We start from the raw sequence: 18,530 nt of genomic DNA, 5'->3' as shown, positions 1-18,530 counted from the left end.
TCCACCCAACCCTTTGCTCCAACTCTGGCCCCACAGAATTGGCACAGCAGCTCTGGATCAGAAGACACTGCACAGAGAGGGAGCATAAGGTGGAGACTAGTGCCCCACTGACTTGCCATGAAACAGCTGAGCTCAGAGGGGGAGATTTAAAACTAAGTTCGGAGTTTCATTCTTGGCTTTGGTTTAGATTTTGTTCTATTTTAGAGTGACACATCATAATTATATGCATTTATGGGATACAACATGGTCTTTTAATCACATGCATGCATTGTATTGATCAAGGTAGGAGGATCAAAACACATCAGTCACCTTTGACAGGTTAGGGTTTGGATGTAAAATGTCTCCTACAGGCTCATGTGTTTGAACACATGGTCCCCAGCTAGTGGACCTATTTTGAGAGGTTGTAGAACTTCTGGGCCTAGATGAGAGAAGAGGCTCTAGAGGACAGACTTTGGGGTTTGCTGCCTGGCCCACCCTGATCTGTGGATATTTGAGTAAAAGCTGACTCACACTCTTGCCGCCACAGAGCTGCTCTCTGCCCTCCCTTCTCCTGCTTTGATAGGCCATATCCACTCAAGCTAGGAGCCAAAACAATCTTCTCCTCCCTTAAGTTGCATCTTGTCAGGCCTGTGGACACAGTGATTTTTTTTAAAAAATATTTTTTTGTTTTGAGACTATTCAAAAATCATCTCTTCTGGTTATTTTAAAATACTTAATATAATTATTATTGACCACAGTCACCCAGCTGTGCACTAGAACACCAGAATTCATTCCTTCCTGTCTTTTATAACACTGTACTTTGAACAATCACCCATTACCAACAATTCTGAGCTCCCAGTCTCTGGTAATCACGACTCCTCAGTCTTCTGTGAGTTAGCTTTTTAAAATTCTGCGTATGAGTTGTTTTCTCTTTCTGTGCCTGGTTTGTTTCACTTAATTCAGTGTCCGCCAGGTTTATTCATGTTGCAAATGACAAGATTTCCTTTATTTGGCTGAACAGTGTTCTCCTGAACAAAGACACCACATTTTCTTTATCCATTCATGATCCACAGATGGACATACAAGTTGAGTCCATGTCTTGGCTATTGTGAGTTCAGAGTTTCGGATCCTGATTTGGGCTTTTTTAATGCTTAATTATGAATGTGTTTGAAACCCTGAGACTCATGCACCCAAGACTGAGCAGAAAAGGCATGAATCTGTGGACCTGAAACTCACAGGCACAGGGAGGCTGATCCCTCTCTTTCACTTATTCCTTAGCCCCACTAAAGCTGCAATAGTTTAAGGGTATGTAAGAATAAGAACCAAAGCACATTTTTATCATACAGCTGCCATGCTTCTTCAACAAGTAAACTATTACTGTCACCACCAATATGGAATCATTACCCCCGTTTTGGAGATGGTAAATAAAGAAACTAGAAGTGAGATTCAGGCTTTCCTGATTTCAAGGCTGAGTTATTACACTTAGTTATGTCAAAGAAGATCAATGTTATATTAAAGATTAGACTCAAGGAAGAGATCAAATTTTGAGGAAAATAACTTTTCCCCCAACAACTGACTTTAAACATTGTGTATAGTGTTAAACCACTTTGACAAAATTAACTCTCAAAAAAGGTAGAAGTGAGTTTTGTCTCCAAAAACCTAGGGGCATTTCATTGGTTTCTCTTTAAGCTGTATGAAACTACTTAAAGGTGACTTTTCCCCTCTTGTACCTGCAAAGCTTAGGACAGCAGAGTACACTGAGGTCCTTGGCATCCCATCATTCTGTGTGAAAACTTGGACTTACAAATGAGTGAAACGAAGCCCGAGTCTGTGCTTTGTAACACATTTCACTGCAGGTTTATCTATTTATCTAGCTGCAAGAAGCAAAGCTACCCAGTGCATTTTGCATGCCATTTTGTTTATCCAATGCAGGAACAAGGACTTTCCAGGTGTCTATCAGTTTCCAGAACTTCAGAGTCAAAGTATCTTTGGTTATATTCAAACTACTCCATTGCTAAGGTGAACCAAAGAGTTAGGTATGTCTTCTACCTTTTCCCACTTAATGCAATTCTAATTTTCTTGTCTGGGTGAGCATGCTAGCGCTCAAGATCTGCCCAATTCTGTTCTCAGTGGGAGTGCAGGGCCTCTAGTTTTGCACCTACACTAAGTTCCCACCCTACAGTTTGTTCTTGCTCACCACCATCCCTGCTACCCTCACCCTTCCATTCCCAGTTGTGCCTGCTGAAACCCCGCCCTTCCAGACCTGAAGTTCCCTTCCTCCAAAGAATGCAGTCAAGTCAAAGGTTGGCCATCTATGAAAGAAGAAGGAATGGAAAAAATGGATGTAGGAAGTTGGAAGGGGATGTCATGTCTCTGAGCCCCAATAATGCCAACATGAGCATCCAGAGGCTTGGACTTTGCTGTGCCTCTTAGATGTGTGATTGGGACATCTCCCCCCCCCCTCCACATTCCATATTGAAGTTGTTATTGTACTAAAAATGCAAACTGAGCTAAAATTAGTTTAGCGTCATTCTCCAAAGGGCATCTTCCCCACTCCCTGATGAGAACAAATTTACATGATTTTATTCTAAGAGGAAATAATCACTCAGCCTTTTCAAAAACAAGCCATTTTAAGTATGCGTTTTTGCTCTTCTCCACTGTGATTTGCAAGCTGAATAGCAATTCTGCTTTATGATCTTTGCTCTTATTTCAATGTTGTAGACACAAAAAAATCTCAGCCAAACAGAAGGCAGGTACCGCAGTGCAGAAGAAGTCAGGGCAGCTGGAGAGAGAGCAAAGGAAAAGCAGGAACCCTTCATGGATGGCTGCACCCACTGCTTCCTTACCTAGTTGGTACCCGGATTAGACCACCTGAAGCTGAAGGCTGTTCAAAATAATCTTCTAAATTCCTAAAACTATCCAGGCAGAACTCACATAACCTAAGACAGACATCCCACTCTACAGAAGATGGCTCATTCTCTTTGTTCCTTTCTGTGAACTTTTCTGCCTAGAAAATGGAGCCAATACACATAGCCTGTTATGGTGATGGTCATTGTGTTTGTCCTTGCTTGTTCACTTTGTATGCAGCTGGGCTGTGTTGGGATTGTGTGAGCTTGGGGACATGGTTATGACAATATGATGGTCGTTCCATCTAAACTGACCAAGGATGGGTTCCCTCATTTTAAGTTGTCCTCTCAGGGCTTGGTGTCTGGTTGACCTCAGTATCTTAGTAAGTCACCATGACTCTGTTACCTCTTTTGTTGTTCCTTGAACCTCATAGAGACTGGCTCCAGTTTTCTGTGACTATCTGTATGTGAGACATGTGCTTTCTATCTTTTCTTTCCTAGACTATGGGTGTCCAGGTAGAGGAGCTCCATGTTTCTTTGGCAGGTTTCCTGAGGCTACAGAAAGGTCTCTTGGGGGAATTCCATGAGGAGGGTGACCTGCTATTCTCTAGCTGCTGTGTGAATGCCTATGCCCACCCTCCTTCTTGATAGTTTTTTCCAGATGTGTCTACCTGACCCACGCCAAGATCATTGACCTGCCCCTTTGGAATTTGGAAGAGAGGAACAGAGGGCAGGATTTATACACATGGTGTGCTGACCATGAAGGCCTATGAACTGCTACTGAATCTCCCCAAGCCCCTATAAAACCTCCTCTTCCTCCTCTTCCTCCTCCTCTTCCTCCTCCTCCTCCTCCCCCCTTCTTCTTTTTCCTCTTCCCCCTCCTCCTCCTTCTTCCTCTTCCTCTGACAGGACTTCATGTTTCCAATGTGGCCTTCAAACTCCCTATGTAGGTAACAACCTTAAACTCCTGCTCCTTCTGCTCCTTAAACTCCCGATTCTCCCAAGTGCTGGAATTATAGGTGCACATCATCATGCCCAGCAAAACTCTCTTGTAATTAATATCATTTTAATCCTTTCAAAAGTTTGCTAAGAGAGGTTCAATATCTATCTCAAGGCTATAATGGGAGAGCCTTTAAGATTTAGACCCTGCTCAGTCAGTTTGCAAACCCTCTGCTCTTTGCATGGCCTTGTTTGATGATATTGTGATGACAGACTTGACAAAACAAGACTCGCAGACATGGTGTTGAGTGAAAGAAGCCAGACACAAAAGAGAACCAGCTGTTCAAAACCAGTGAAACTTAACTATGGTGATAGAAGTTTGCTAATTGTAATTATATAATTATAGGGGAGTTCTTGGCTTTAGTTATATGGGCATGTTTGGATTACAAAAATTCACCAAGCTATGTGCTTAAGAGTTGTGCGTGTTGGCAAAGCCTGATGATGCAGTTATATAATCATAGCTCCTCAGTGGCTTAGGCAGAGTGTCGCAAGTTCAAAGCCTGCCTGGGCAGCTTAGTAAGATACAGTCTCAAAATAAAAACTAAAAAAGATCTAGAGTTATAGTTTATGGTAGACATTAGCCCAGCATGTGTGATGGTCTAGGTTCAATCGTCAGTTTAACAACAACAAAAGATTTGTATATGCAATTGTTATATTATACATCAATTTAAAATTAATCATGAAAATGAGAGACAAAAATAATAAAGGAAATTAATTTAGAGAAAAAAAACCTATCACCTCCTCTTCCTCCATAGGTCACATTTTATGTATGTAAACCACTATATTATACAGCCACAGTACAGGAAAGATACCAATTTTACTTCACTGTCTTCATTTAACAGCAATTACAACTTTTTAGTATAGTGTAATCATCAACTAAATGACTTTTAACATCTCATCCTCATACTTTCAATGACTCAATTTGTTTTCTTTTATTTCATAAATCAGGTCAAAAGTTGTAAAGACTATGGATACTGTAGGAATCATAACTACTCTTATGATTAGTTCTTTGATGTTGAATATACTTTAATGAAATTTATTGGTTTATAATATATATAAAGTGTTTATGATTTGAATGAGAAATGTCCCTTATGGGCTCATGTATTTGAACACTTGGTCCCCAGTTGGTGGTGCTGTTTGGTGAGGTTATGAAACCTTTAGGAGGTAGAAACTTGCTTGAGGAAGTACATAACTTGCGGTGGGCTTTGAGGGTTCATAGACTCGCCCCACTTCCTGTTCTCTCTCTACCTCCTGTGTAAGTATGAAGTGTGATCTCTCTGCTTCCTGAGTGCCAGGCCAGCCTCATGCTCCTCCTGCCATGCTTCCCAGCTATGACGGACTGAATTCCTCTGGAACTGAAGCCAAAACGAACCCTTTTATCCTCTTAAGCTACTTTTTGTCAGGGTATTTTGTCACATCAACAGAAAAGTAACTAACACAAAAGCCATCATAAGTGAGAGTTTGATAATTTCACTAAGTGAGCACACTGTATAATCACCACCAGATTATGAAAGAAGCTATTTCTGGCTCCCCCATAACTCCTGTTTGTGTGCTTCTCAAGAACCATCTCCTTCCTATCCCTAAAGGTAACCATCAGAGATTTGTTCAACCTTAAAGAACTTCATGTTGAGAACTGAGACCCTGCAGCCTCAGCTCACTGTGCTCATATGGTTTCATCATTGGAAGGATAATTACCCAGGGAGATAGGTTATAAGCAAGTGTGATTGATTCACATATTTCCCCCAAATCCATTTATCCAAATAAAAGGTGACTTTTCTTGAAGTCATCAACCCCTTCTTGGAACAAATCCCAGGCTCATCAAGGGAAAAAAGCAGAGCAAGGTAACTGTTGCTGTTTCATTAGGTGTCTGGCAGAGTTCATCAGCAAAATCTCCTGTTCATTGTGGATTGCTGATTATGAATTTAATTTCTTTGATAGATGAGTAATACTTGAGTCATCCATGTCTCCTGTTAGGGTTGATCAGTTGTGTTTTCCAAAGATTGTCAATTGGTGGTTATGGATATACAGTGATTTATAATATTGGCCATTTCTCCTTTTACCGTCTGTAGAACATATACTTATGTACTCTTTAATTCTTAATACTAGAAATATTATTGTTGGGTAGGCATGTCCTCAAAGACACTGAATCCCAAGAGACTCAGAGGGGGAGGGTCTAAGGGCAGACGCTGAGGATGCAGGGAAACAGCAGAAAGTCACCATCTTGGCAGCGTGCTGGCGGGGGCACTGGTGGGGGCGCTGGCAGGGCACTGGGCTGGCAGCATGGAAGGAACCCATGGGTGTATGCCTTTGTAAGTAACTTTCTTTCAGACTTTATAAACTATCCAAAAACCCAAATGGAATGCATAGTGTTGGTTTTGTTGGTCAGCATTAGGACCATGTGGCCCTGGGATCCCAGAGCGCATAGGAGATAATTTGGTGCAACAGTTGTTTTCTCTATTTTCTTTATGATTTTTGCCTTGTAAATAAGGATTGAACCTCAGAGCCTGGACATGCCAGTCAAGCACTCTACCACGGAGCTACATCCCCAATCCTTTTTCATTTTGAGACACAATCTTGCTAAATTGCCCAGGGTGGCCTTGAACTTGCTCTGTAGCTCAGGCAAGATTTGAACTCGCAATCCTCTTGCCTCAGACTCTCTAGCAGCTAGTATTACAGAAGTATAGGATTACATCACTGTCACCTAGCATGCTCTTACCTTTATTTCCTTCCTTTTTACATTAGGTTCAATTATTTTTCTTCTTCTAACATTTTAAGTTAAAAATGTACATCACTGACTTTAAAATCTCTCTCTCTCTCTCTCTCTCTCTCACACACACACACAAAATTTAAAGCTATACATTTTCTTCTAGGTGCTGTTTTAGGTGTATCTCATAGTTTCTGACATGCGTATATTTTTTAGTCATTTTTACTACCAACCAATAGATTTAGAAATATGTTGCTTCTTTTCAATACTTGAGGGATTTTCTAAAAGGCCTACTGTTATAAATTTCAGTTTAGATTTCAATTTGTCCAGGAAGATATTCTATAATATTCTGATCTTTCAGTTTATGTTGGCATTTATTGTATAGTGACTATTCCTTGAATATTTGAAAAGAGCATGTAGTCTGCTATTGTCAGTTGGGTTTGAGTTATACATGCATACAAATTCTGGATTGGCTAGGACTTAACATATTTGACAGAATACCTGGAATCTGGTGGCGGGCTATGGAGACCAGGGATGGGGGAGGGGGTCTGAATTTGATTATGATGTAATATGAAATGCACAAAAACTAAAAAAAAAAAATTGGAAAAAAGTCAATTAGTTCAAATTGGTTTGACAGTGTTGAGATTCTTCATTTAATTTCCCTGTAGTCATATGAGAATCCACAAAACTCCATTTGGTCTCCAAAGCTCAGCATTTGCATTTGGGATCAGTAATCAAACAGAGAAGTAAAGAATCCCCATTTCTAGTTTCGGTTGTCCTGATTTTCCTAAATCTTTCCCTGTAAGTTCTCTTTATTTACCTTGCAACGTTCTGATGCTCTCAATAGGTGTTCTTTTCATTTTTGTCAGCATTTTATTTTGATCTTCAGCAGGATAGTCCAACACAGCCTTGTCAGTAATTGCAGAAAGTAAAACTCACCATTATTACTTATAGAAAGACCAATCCACAGATGGCATGGCTTCTCATGGAAATCCAACCTATATAAGTAACTGCAATATAACTTGACTAAGTTACAGGCTTGCTTTAAGACTTGGTCTCTACCATTAGCCTAAAATCCAGAAATATTTTGTCCCTTATGTGTTTGGAGGGCATTTCAGGAGTTAACCCTGGGGGTGGGGGGATCATTGGAGTAGGGATGTTAAGACAGAGTCCCATGTAGCCCAGGCTGACCTTGAACTCCCGACCCTCCTGCCTCTTATACTCAAGTGTTGGGATTTCAGGTCTGTGCCAGTATATCCAACTACATTTTTTAATTGTTGGGGTTTTTCCTGATATTTTTTCAGTTCCATGGAACAAATCTGTTCCATCAGTCATTATGTAATTAAGGTTCTGAGTCTATCAACAATTTTTATTATCAAAGAGTACAACTTGCTCAGTTTAATCACAGCATGTGATCAACAGCTAACTTAATTTTGCTCTGCCTGTCTCTCTATCATTTATTTGTACTTTAATTTAGTTTCGCATAATATAGATTTACCCAAGCCTCTAGTGACATTTTAAGGACAAGACTTAAAGCATTACCTGTTATCCAGGCTCACAGCTTCTTTTATTTATTTGTTTTCTTGAGGTTGGAAGAAGTGATATGGTATGGCTTATTTATTTTTAATACATTTGGCTTTGAGAACACTTAGAAATAGACAAGCAAATATTTTTAAGTATCCACATCTAACTGTTTATCCCTTTGTGAAAAGAAATTTTGATTCGTTTTTAATTTTAAAAGGAGGCAATGTGGGACTAGAGAGATGGCTTAGCAGTAAGAGCACTGACTGGTCTTGCAGAGGACCTGGATTTGGTTCCCAGCACCCACATGACAGCTAATACCTATCCATAACTCCAGTTCCAGGGGATCCGACATCCTCTTCTGACCTCTGTGGGCATTGCATGACATGGACACACTTACACACATGTAGGCAATACAATCAGACATAAAATAAAATAATAAATACAATATTTAAAAAGGAGAAATGTAGTTTAAGAAAGTATCCAAATGGAAGCCAAGCCTAGCCCATGGCATAGGAGATGAGGCAGAGACTGAGGGGCTGAGGGAAGGTTAGAAACTGTGGGAGGCAAAGTTTGCATGCAAAAGGCAAGCTGCCTGAAGATTAGGAGAATGAGTCTTACGACTTGACTTGCTTCAGTCCAGCTGGGAGGCTTTGGACAGTCTCTTCTGTCAGTAGAACGCTCATTGGACAGTCTCTTCTGTCAGCAGAATGCTCAACAAAGAAAGAGCAGGTATCAGCAAGGTCATATCCAAAGGAAGTGGAAGATCTCTTTCCCAGGTCACTCGGGGATTTCCAGGCAGTAGCTGTCCCGTGTCTCCTTCACATGGACTTGAACACCAGTAACTGCTCGTGTCTTGTTTTTAGTTTCTGTAATTCAGGTTTTGAAAAAAGATTTTTAAGGTTTTAACCCAGCTTTAGGAGCTGAGAAACCCTCTGAAATTGATGCAGAATTTTATGTTGTGTACGTGTAGTCAGATGTGCACTTTTCTGGAGAAAGTGTCCTTATTGCTTTCATTACACTCTAGAATATTCCAGAAACGTGAAAATCTGTTTAGAAATGGTGAATTGTTAATTATAGTAATTGATGCAGTGATGTTAGCATAACAGTTTTTTTATTGAATACCTTCTGAGTGTTCACACGAGCACATTGAAGAATGAGAGGTAGTTTGTGCCTTTGGAAAACATGCAGTTGGCGAGTCATCAGCCTTGGCCATGCTGAGTCTCCTGGAACGTGTTGAAGGAGTCAGCATTAGTTCTGGCAACACCCAGTTGTAACTCTTACCTTCAGTTCCTTCACATATTTTTCTTATTCCTTAAGATAGTTCAAGTCACACATTGGCTACGTATGTTAGTGCCATGTTGGATATGAGAGAGCCATCTGTGATTGAATTTGAGCCTGCGCCTATGGAACATGTACACTAGACACTAGTTGGTAGTTGTGACTGTTAATCTGCTGGATTGAGAGACACTGAGGAGATTAGTGAAACACATGTCTGGGTGTGTGTGAGGGAAGTTCCAGAGACAGATCATGAAGGCTTCGACATAATTGTTTACACTACTGAAGATTCAAAATCTGAATAGACTACTGGGAAGTTGGTGGGCCTGTGAGGGTGGGACCAGCAGGAGGAAGTGGGTCACTGGTGGCCTGTCCTTGAGGCCATCACCGCCTTGTTCACTTCCTGCTAGAGCTTCACTCTGTTTTCTGTCCACCAAGATGTAAGCTTTGAGGCCCACCATGATGAACTGAAACCTTTGAAGCGAATCTTTCCTCTTAAACTGTTTCTGTTTGAATTTATTGATAGCAGTGAGGAAGCTGCTATAGTGAGCAATGAAGCTGATTTTCTCATGATAAATACACTATGGAGAAAGCAAGAAGTAAATTATGTACTGTTGTTCATCTCCAATGCAAGCCTGAATAAATGGTTTTACCTTCTCCTCCTCTTCTTCATATGTAGAATTGAACCCAGGGTAGAAGCAAACATGTAGACAACCCAGGTGAACATGATGCTTCTTGAATGCCAAATAGTAACAGAAACTTAACTGTGGGATTTCCCTAAAGGGCAGCCATGTGCATTTTGTGAATTGCTCTCTAGGCTTTGGAAAATGCTTAAGGTGGGATTCTGGAGGCAGCTGGTTGGAACTGAAAAGAATTGAGAGCATCGGCTCCAACTTCTGACTCAAGATAATGAGTTGAGCAAAAGATAAATGATGTCATTTCAAAAACACATGTAGAAGTCATAGATGCATTATTCAATGTATGCAACATTATAAGACAGGGGCAACTCTGTAAACCAGAATAAGAAGAATCTCAAGAAGAGTGGTGATCCATCAGCATTGTGTATGAGTCAGATGCGTGTAAATAAATTTTATTAATAATTTATTAGGAGACAAAAGAATGAGCAAGAAAAGTGATTATAAAGTGACGACAAGCAGTTATCTTACTCTTAATGAGCACAGCCCATTGGAGACTGAACAAGAGCAAATCTTAATAGTTAAAGAAGAAGAGCTAAAGAGATAGAGAAGCTGAAAAATAAGAAACAGAGAAGGGAAGAGGAGGTATAACACACCTCCAAGAAGGGTTACAGAGAATGAAAGTGCTGGAGAGGTCTGTCTTAGTTAGCTTTCTGTTGCTGTCAAAAAACACTAACCAAAACCAACTTGGGGAGGGCAGGGTTTATTTGGCTTACACGTCTGGGTCACAGTTTGCCCTTGAGGGAAGCCAGAGCAGGAACTTGGGTGGGGCAGGGACCTGGAGGCAGTAGCTGAAGCAGAGACCATGGAGGACACTACTTACTGGCTGCTTTCTTGTGCAACCCAGGATCACCTGCCCAGGTGGTACCACCCACAGTGGGCTGGGCTCTCTCATATCACTCAACATTCAAGGAAATGCCTCACAGACATGGCCACAGGCTAATCAGATGAGGAAACTCCCCAGTTGAGGTTCCCTACTGAAGCTATCAAACACAGGTGACATTTGAAGGTTTATTGTCTAAGCAATTCCCAGGACTTCAGTTAAGACTTAAGCACTGAGTGTAACAACAAAAATCTACCTCTGAAATGAAGAACAAACAATAGACTAAATGAACCCTGGACACTACAGCACTGCTACAGAATGGTGAGTTAAGAGTTTTTGGTTAATCTTCATCATCAACTTGACTAGACTTAAAATAAAAAGAAGGAACACCAGTAGAGGATCAGCATTCATCTCTCTCTGCTTCCTGACTGCAGAAATACTGTGAGCAGCTGCCTCATAGCCCTGCTGCTGTGTCTTCCCAATATGATGGCATGTACCTTAGAACCATGAACTAAAACAAATCCTTAAGTTACTTTATCAGATATTTTACCATAACAATGAGAAAAGTACAAATAGTAAACAAAGACTAGCAAAATCCACAGAAGAAAGCCAGACTCCCTCCAATGAGACAGAGTATACACATCAACTTCTCAGAAAAATAATGCAATGTGTGGCACCTGGGGATGATGGAGGACTGGCCTCAAAGTGTTACAGATAAGTACATTTGACCCTGGAATTTTGGACCTTGTCAAGCCTGTGTCTCCATAAACTTTTTAGGCAACTCTGGATCCACTGAGATTTGGGGACCACTGGGCTATGCCACTCTTTTGATGTACATCTTAGAGAGGATTTCTACATTCTGAATGATACATTGTTTTTCTTTGCTTCTGCAAATGTCTGGAACTTGGCTCACCTATACCTGTTCAATTTTGCCAACACCTGGAGTGAGTTGTACAATAGAGACAGTGTGGTAACCTAAAAGACTAAGGCTGTAACAGAGCTGAGTTTCAGGGTCGAGTGGGATAGAAGAGGAGCAGAAGATGAGATGTGGTATTTGGGATCTGATGTCTTTCCAGAAGTCATGCACATTACCTGAGATGATGCCTCCTTGGGAAGCAGAGCTGGTCCACTGAGTGGTCACTGTTTTCCCCAACCTCAGTCCTTGGGAGATTCCCTAATGGGGTGTGTCTGTGTGTTTAGTAGTTTCCTTGCTGCAAGACAAAATTTGAGGTTATGTTTGCCATAAACATTTATGAATAGTGTGACTCGTGTATATCTATGTTTGTGGGTGTATGTGGTATCTGTGTGTATTTGTGTATGCTTATGTGTGTGTGTGTATGTGTGTGTGTGTGTTGCACATGTGTGGTGGGGGCAAGACGACATCCTCAGGTGTTCTTCAGGCACTACTCGCCTTTGTTTTAAAGATAGAGTCTCTCTCTGTGGAACACACCACCAAGTGAGTAAGGCTAGGCTGGCTCTCTAAGGGAGCCCCTGAAATCTCCCTGACTCAGCATTCCCAGTGCTAGGTTTACAAGCTTAAAAAAAATAAACTGAATTTTTGTGAATTTCATGTAATATATTTTGATCATATTTATACACTCTCCCCTATTTATACCCTTCTACCACCTTCTGCTTGATTTTCATACAATATAGTTTGGTAGTATTTAGATCCCACCTTTATCTGCACCTCCCCTTACTGCTTCTGCCCAATTTAATGTATTCTATTATATACATAATAAGGCCTATAGAGTCTAAATTTGTGTGCCTAATGGCCTTCACTGTGAGTGCATTAACTGGAGCCTGGTTAACCTACCAAGAGTCCCATCCTTGAAAGAGACTGTCTCTGCCCCTTCCAGCAGCCATCAGTTGCCATAATTTCCTTAGGCTGAGTTGGGATTTCTTACCCACTTCCCTGCATCTATGCTGGGATTTTGTCTGGTTTGAACTTTCGTGGGACTTGTGCATACTCTCATCACTGCTGTGTGCTCACATGAGTAACTGATCAGCTGTATGGAAAACTCAGTTTCCTTGTGATCATCCACCACTTCTAGCTCTTAAAGTCTTTCTACCACCCCAGTGATCCCTGGGCTTTGAGGGGCAGAAGTTTGATACAGGTGTCCTATTCATGGATAATCACTCTGCAGCCTCTTGTTCTCTGCACAGTGGCCAGTTATGGGTCTTCTTTGTGTTAATCACCATCTGCTGCATAAGGAAGCTTCTCTAGTGAGAACTGAGAGATGTGTTAATCTATGAGTTATAACAAGTCATTAGGAGTCAGTTTATTACTATAACTATTTAGTAGGAAACTAACATTGGACTCTCCTCTCTGCCCTGTAACCTGTCTAGCCTCAGGTTCCTAGATCTGCTATCAATATCAGATATTGGCTCCATACTTTGAAGCAGACCTTAAATCCAAGTGGAGAGTGGTTGGCTACTCCCATAATATTTGTGCCACTATTGCACCAGTGGACTTATGTTGCCAGGCCAGTTGTTGTAGTTGTAGTTCATATGATCCACAGCTGGGTAAGGTTGGTGATTAATTTTTTTCTTCTGGTACCATGCATAGCACCTTCCAGAACTAGGAACTCTAGCCCGTGGAGACAAGGCTTTGGAGTCAGCACCAACTGGATTTCTCCTTGTTTGTTCTATAGCTCATATATGTAGTGACTTCAGCAATAGGGTCTTATCATGAAGTTCTGTTGGGTAACCAAGAACAGGGGCAATGGTCACTATCATTTGAGGATCTATGGGAGGGCATCCGTTCCTGGCATTGGGGTTTTATTTTGTTAGCCTATGGTGCCCAGTTGGGGCAATGGCCCCCTATTATAAAGTAACTACTTTTAATCTCTTTTTATAGTGTGTATACTTTAAGAAGCTTCTATAGTGGTAGGTTTACATATGGCTTTTTCTAAAGGCCTGTAGTGTTGGTTATCTCTCCCCATACTCCTTCTTCCCTGCTCTACCATCCCCACCCCAGTTAACCCTTCTTACTTTATCATTGCATCTCTCTCTCTCTCTCTCTCTCTCTCTCTCTCTCTCTCTCTCCTGTCTCTTCTTTCTCTAGAAAAGACTGACTCCTCACTCCCAGCAGCTATCAGTTGCCCCTCCACTAGAGTTGGGGACTTTTATCCACTTCCCTATGTCTATGCTGGGATTTTGTCTGGTTTGAGCTTAGAGTGGAACTTGTGCATACTGTCAGCATTGCTGTGAGTTCATATGAGTAACTGCCCAGCTGTCTGGAAAACTGTTTCCTTGTGGTCATCCAGCACCTCTGGCTGTTACAGTCTTTCTTCTCCCTCTTCTGCAATGATTGCTGAGCCTTGGGAGGAGGAATGATATAGGTGTCCTATTAAGGAATAAGAACTGTACAGTCTTAGCCTTTGCACATTGGTCAGTTTTGGGTCTCTGTGTTGATCACCATCTCCTCCATGAGGAAGCTTCTCTGGTCAGAGCTGAGAGATGCAATAATCTGTAAGTATAACAGTAAGGCATTAAGCGTGAGTTTAATACTGTATCTATTTAGCAGAATGATATTAGTAGGAGTTCCCCTATGACCTGTGACCTGTCTAGCCACAGGTATGGGCACCATCTTGTGAAGTATACTTCAAATCCAATCATAAAGTGATCCCATAACTTTTTTACCACCAGTGCACAGTGGGAATATCCTGCTAGGCCAGTTGTTGTTGCAGCTTGCAGGAGTCACATCTGGGCAATGTTGATGATCCCCCCTCTCTTCTGGTAGCATTTTAAAAACACTGGTTCTAGGAATTAAACTCAGGTCCTCATGTTTGCTAGGCAAGCACTTTACCTACTGAGCTGTTTCTCCAGTTCCAACTGTTCTTTTTTTCAACATACATTTTTAATAGAATTTTTGTGTACCTGTTCTTCTTTAAAGGACTGATTTCCAGCCTCTCCAGTGGCTGCTGCAAAGAAGCTCTTCAAAGATCTTCCCCTCCAGCTGGTTGGAGTGTTTACTGTCTGGCTTTTCAAGGTCTGAGTTCACTTTCCTGCCTGAAGGACTTTTGTCACTTTTAAAGTGCTTAGATGGAAGGAAAAACATGTGACTTTCTTTCAGTTGCCAGTAAAGAAGTAGTTAGAAGCTTGGCTCTCCAACCTCTACAGTGGCTAGTGCTAGAAGCTGTGAGTGAAGGCATTCTCACATCCTGTAGTACTGCTGTCTACTGCCCCTCTCACACTCAGTCTCAGGTTAGCGTCTATATTATTCATCTCATGGGTCTCCAGCTTCAAACATGGAGCTACTAGAGGTGACAAGAGGGTGAATGGATGAAGTTTGCTTTGTAGTTGAATTGGTTTCTATATTGGTACCAAAGACAAAATGATCGATCCTTTGATAACTACTGGTTATCTTTACATGGTTCCCCTTGGTGTATGTACACCCACTGTTTTCTTTTGTGTGTTTTATAGTGTTGGGGATTGAACATAGGGTCTCACCCATGCCAGGCCAGGGCTCTATAGCTGCACATTCACTGTTTCTGATCGAACCTTTAGGTGCACACATTGAGACTCAGAGAAAAATGCCACCTGGCTCTCGCTTTTAAATGAAGAACCTGAGTCTTGGGAACTTCAGAGCTTTACATCCAGAAGTAGCTAAATTGGGGCCCCAAATCCATCTTTTTAGATTCTTAGTTAGGCAGCTAATAGAGCAACTACATTTTCAGCCACATTTTCTCAAAAGGTATGACATGCTACTTAAATGGAAGCACAGGCTTAAGCTGTAACTATAACTTAATGAAGATATTTTGGGGAAAATAGGTTAGTATAACTATAGTATGGGGAGAATCTATATTAAATACCTGCAGTTGGTTATGGTTAAGTAGGGCCGAGCAGGATAGGCCCTTCTAAAACAATTGAATGTTCCCACTGGGTAATCTAAAGGCAATATGGGATCTGAAATATATTCCTCATTTTCCTTACACATTGTTCTATATCAGTCTATGAACATTGCCTCTCACTACATCTGTGATATAAGAAAAAATGACCAGAGGCTCACATTTTTAAATATTTTATTTATTATTTTTTATGTTATATATATATGAGTGTTATGCCTGTATATATGTAAGTGCATCGTGTTGTGGAGAAGGAGGTCAGAAGAGGGTGTTGGATCCCCTGGAACTGGAGTTACAGACAGTTGTTAACCACCATATGGGTGCTGGGAATTAAACCTGAGTCTTCTGCAAGAGCAGCCAGTACTCTTAACACCAGAACCATCTTTCCATCCCCAAAGGCTCACATTTTATAGTTAAAAAATATTTCATTTATTATATTTATTTTATGTGTATGAGTGCATTGCCAGCATGTATGTGAGTGCACCCATATCGTGCAATGCTGCAGAGGTCAGAAGAGGGCTTCAGATTCCCCTGGAACTGGAGTTAAGGATGGTTCGTAGCTGCTATGTGGGTGCTGGGAATCGAACCCAGGTCCTCTTGCAGAGGCTCACATTTTAAAAGTGGTTTTCCCCTGATCTTGGTTATCTACCAGAACTTGACAGTAAGACCCTGTTGCCGAAGACACTGTATAGATGAGCTATAGAACAAACAAGGAGAAATCAAACTGTCACAGACTTCAAAGCTACATCTTTAACTGGCTAGCTTTCATAGTGTTAGAAGGTGCTGTGCATGCTACCAGAAGGAAAAAATAGTAATCAACCTTACCCTTGAACTACAACTGGCCTGGCAGTATATGTCCAGTGGTGCAATAGTGGCATGAATATTATGGGAGTAACCAGTTCCTTTCTAATTGGTTTAAAGGTCTGCTTCATAGGATGGAGCCCATTAATATCAGGTCTAAGAATTCATGGCTAGACAGGTCACAGGCCATAGAGGAGAGCCTAATACTATTATTCTGCCAAGTAGATATAGTACTAAAGCAACTCTGAATAATTTATTGTTTTATCATAGATTAATGCATCTTTCACTTCCCACCAGAGAAACTTCCATATGCAGCAGATGACAGTTAACACAGAGACCCCTAACTGGCCATTGTGCATAGCATAAGAGGCTGCAAAGTTCTTATCCCTGAATAGGATACCTATATCAGACTTCTGCCTCTCAAGGCTCAGGGATCCTTGTGGAAGAAGGGATAGAAAGGCTGTAAGAGCCAGAGGTAGTGGACCACAAGGAAACAGAGTTTTCCAGACAGCTGGACAGTTACTCATATGAACTCACAGCAATGGTGACAACACACAAAAGTCCCATGTAAGCTCAAACCAGACAAAATCCCAGGATAGATGTGGGAAAGTAGGTAAGAAACTCCAACCCTAGCTGAGGAACTATTGACAACCAGTAGCTCATGGGAAGGGGAGAGTCAGTCTCATTTAAAGGTGTGACTCTTGGTAGGTTAACCAGGATGGACCCATACTGAAGGGCATTTGGGGACACAAATTTGACTCTATAGTTCTCAATTATATATATATATATACATACACACACACACACACATATATATATATATATAACAGAAGGTAGTAGGGGTTGCAGAGAGGGGAGTGGTTCTAACTATGATCAAATAAAAATACATGAAATTTGAAAAAATTCAATAAAAATTAGGTATAGCAAAAACGTGGTTTCATTATTTAAATTTTGACACTCTGTTACTGTTCCTATTATTTTAATATAAAAATTATTTCTATGATTACTATTGGATATTTATTGAAGAACGTTTGGAAAAAAAACAGGAAATCACCAGTAATTCTCCCACACACATGGAGCTTGCTATTAAGGTGATGTTATATTTACACCTGTTTCATTCCCCTTCGGTGCCCTGCCCCTAATCACTTTGGATGTTATCAGTCTACAGTACTGCTGAAGCCTCTGGGGGAGCAAGCCTTCCCTCCTCTCTCCATATACTGTCTCTGTCTTCACAGGGGGACACATTGCTCAGGCTTGGGGTAGGTGGTAGCCATTTTACTGTGATCTGTCAGGGCCTTTCTGGTGTTAGTACTACATATCCTCTGTCTCAGGAACATTTCAGTCCTAGACAACTGGGGACAGTAGGCTCAGGTGTCTCTCTGTATCTCTGTTTCCTCCCACTGCCCATCAGCAGAGAGGAAGGTCAACGGTCCCACCCACCTCTAGAAACCCCAGCATCCATACTCTGAAAAGACTTTCCTCTAGGTTCTGACTACTATCTCTACTTGGGCTCTCATCCTCTTCCTGTTCTTCCTACATCCTGTCCTCCTGTCTCATTCCCTGTGTGGGAACTTCAAGTCAGGGTCAAGTTGGATTGTCTCCCTTACACCAAGTTTAGTCTCTATCCATGATTCTATGAGGTTTTTGTTTCCCACTCTCCACTCCCACCCAGTCTGCAAGTGTGTTAAACCACTAAGGCCAATAGTACCTGGTACCAGAGAACCCAGCAGAATCCCATCCCTAGATGCCTTGCCAGCAGGCTTCTCCTCAGAGCAGAGAGCAAGGAGTTTGCTTTGTTCCCAAGGTAACCATCCCAAGTACAGAGGGGAAGCCCTGCTATGGATGATATGGGTTGAGAGATGGTCCTTGAGGGAGGTAGATGAAGAACCATGCCTCTGTGCAAAGCAGACAGCAGTTTCCCAGTGGGAGGAAAGTGGTGCAGGGGAAAGAGCAGAAGGGTTGAACCCAGCAGCTCAAGGTCCAGATTCTGCCCAAGCTCTTTACCAAGTAAGGTTTGCCATCTCTAAATTAGAAAGC

This window comes from Nannospalax galili, unplaced genomic scaffold (assembly GCF_000622305.1).
Source record: "Nannospalax galili isolate Female #2095 unplaced genomic scaffold, S.galili_v1.0 scaffold380, whole genome shotgun sequence".
Lineage (NCBI taxonomy): Eukaryota > Metazoa > Chordata > Mammalia > Rodentia > Spalacidae > Nannospalax > Nannospalax galili.
The sequence above is the reverse complement of the archived record's forward strand: the minus strand, read 5'-3'. Positions refer to the sequence as shown.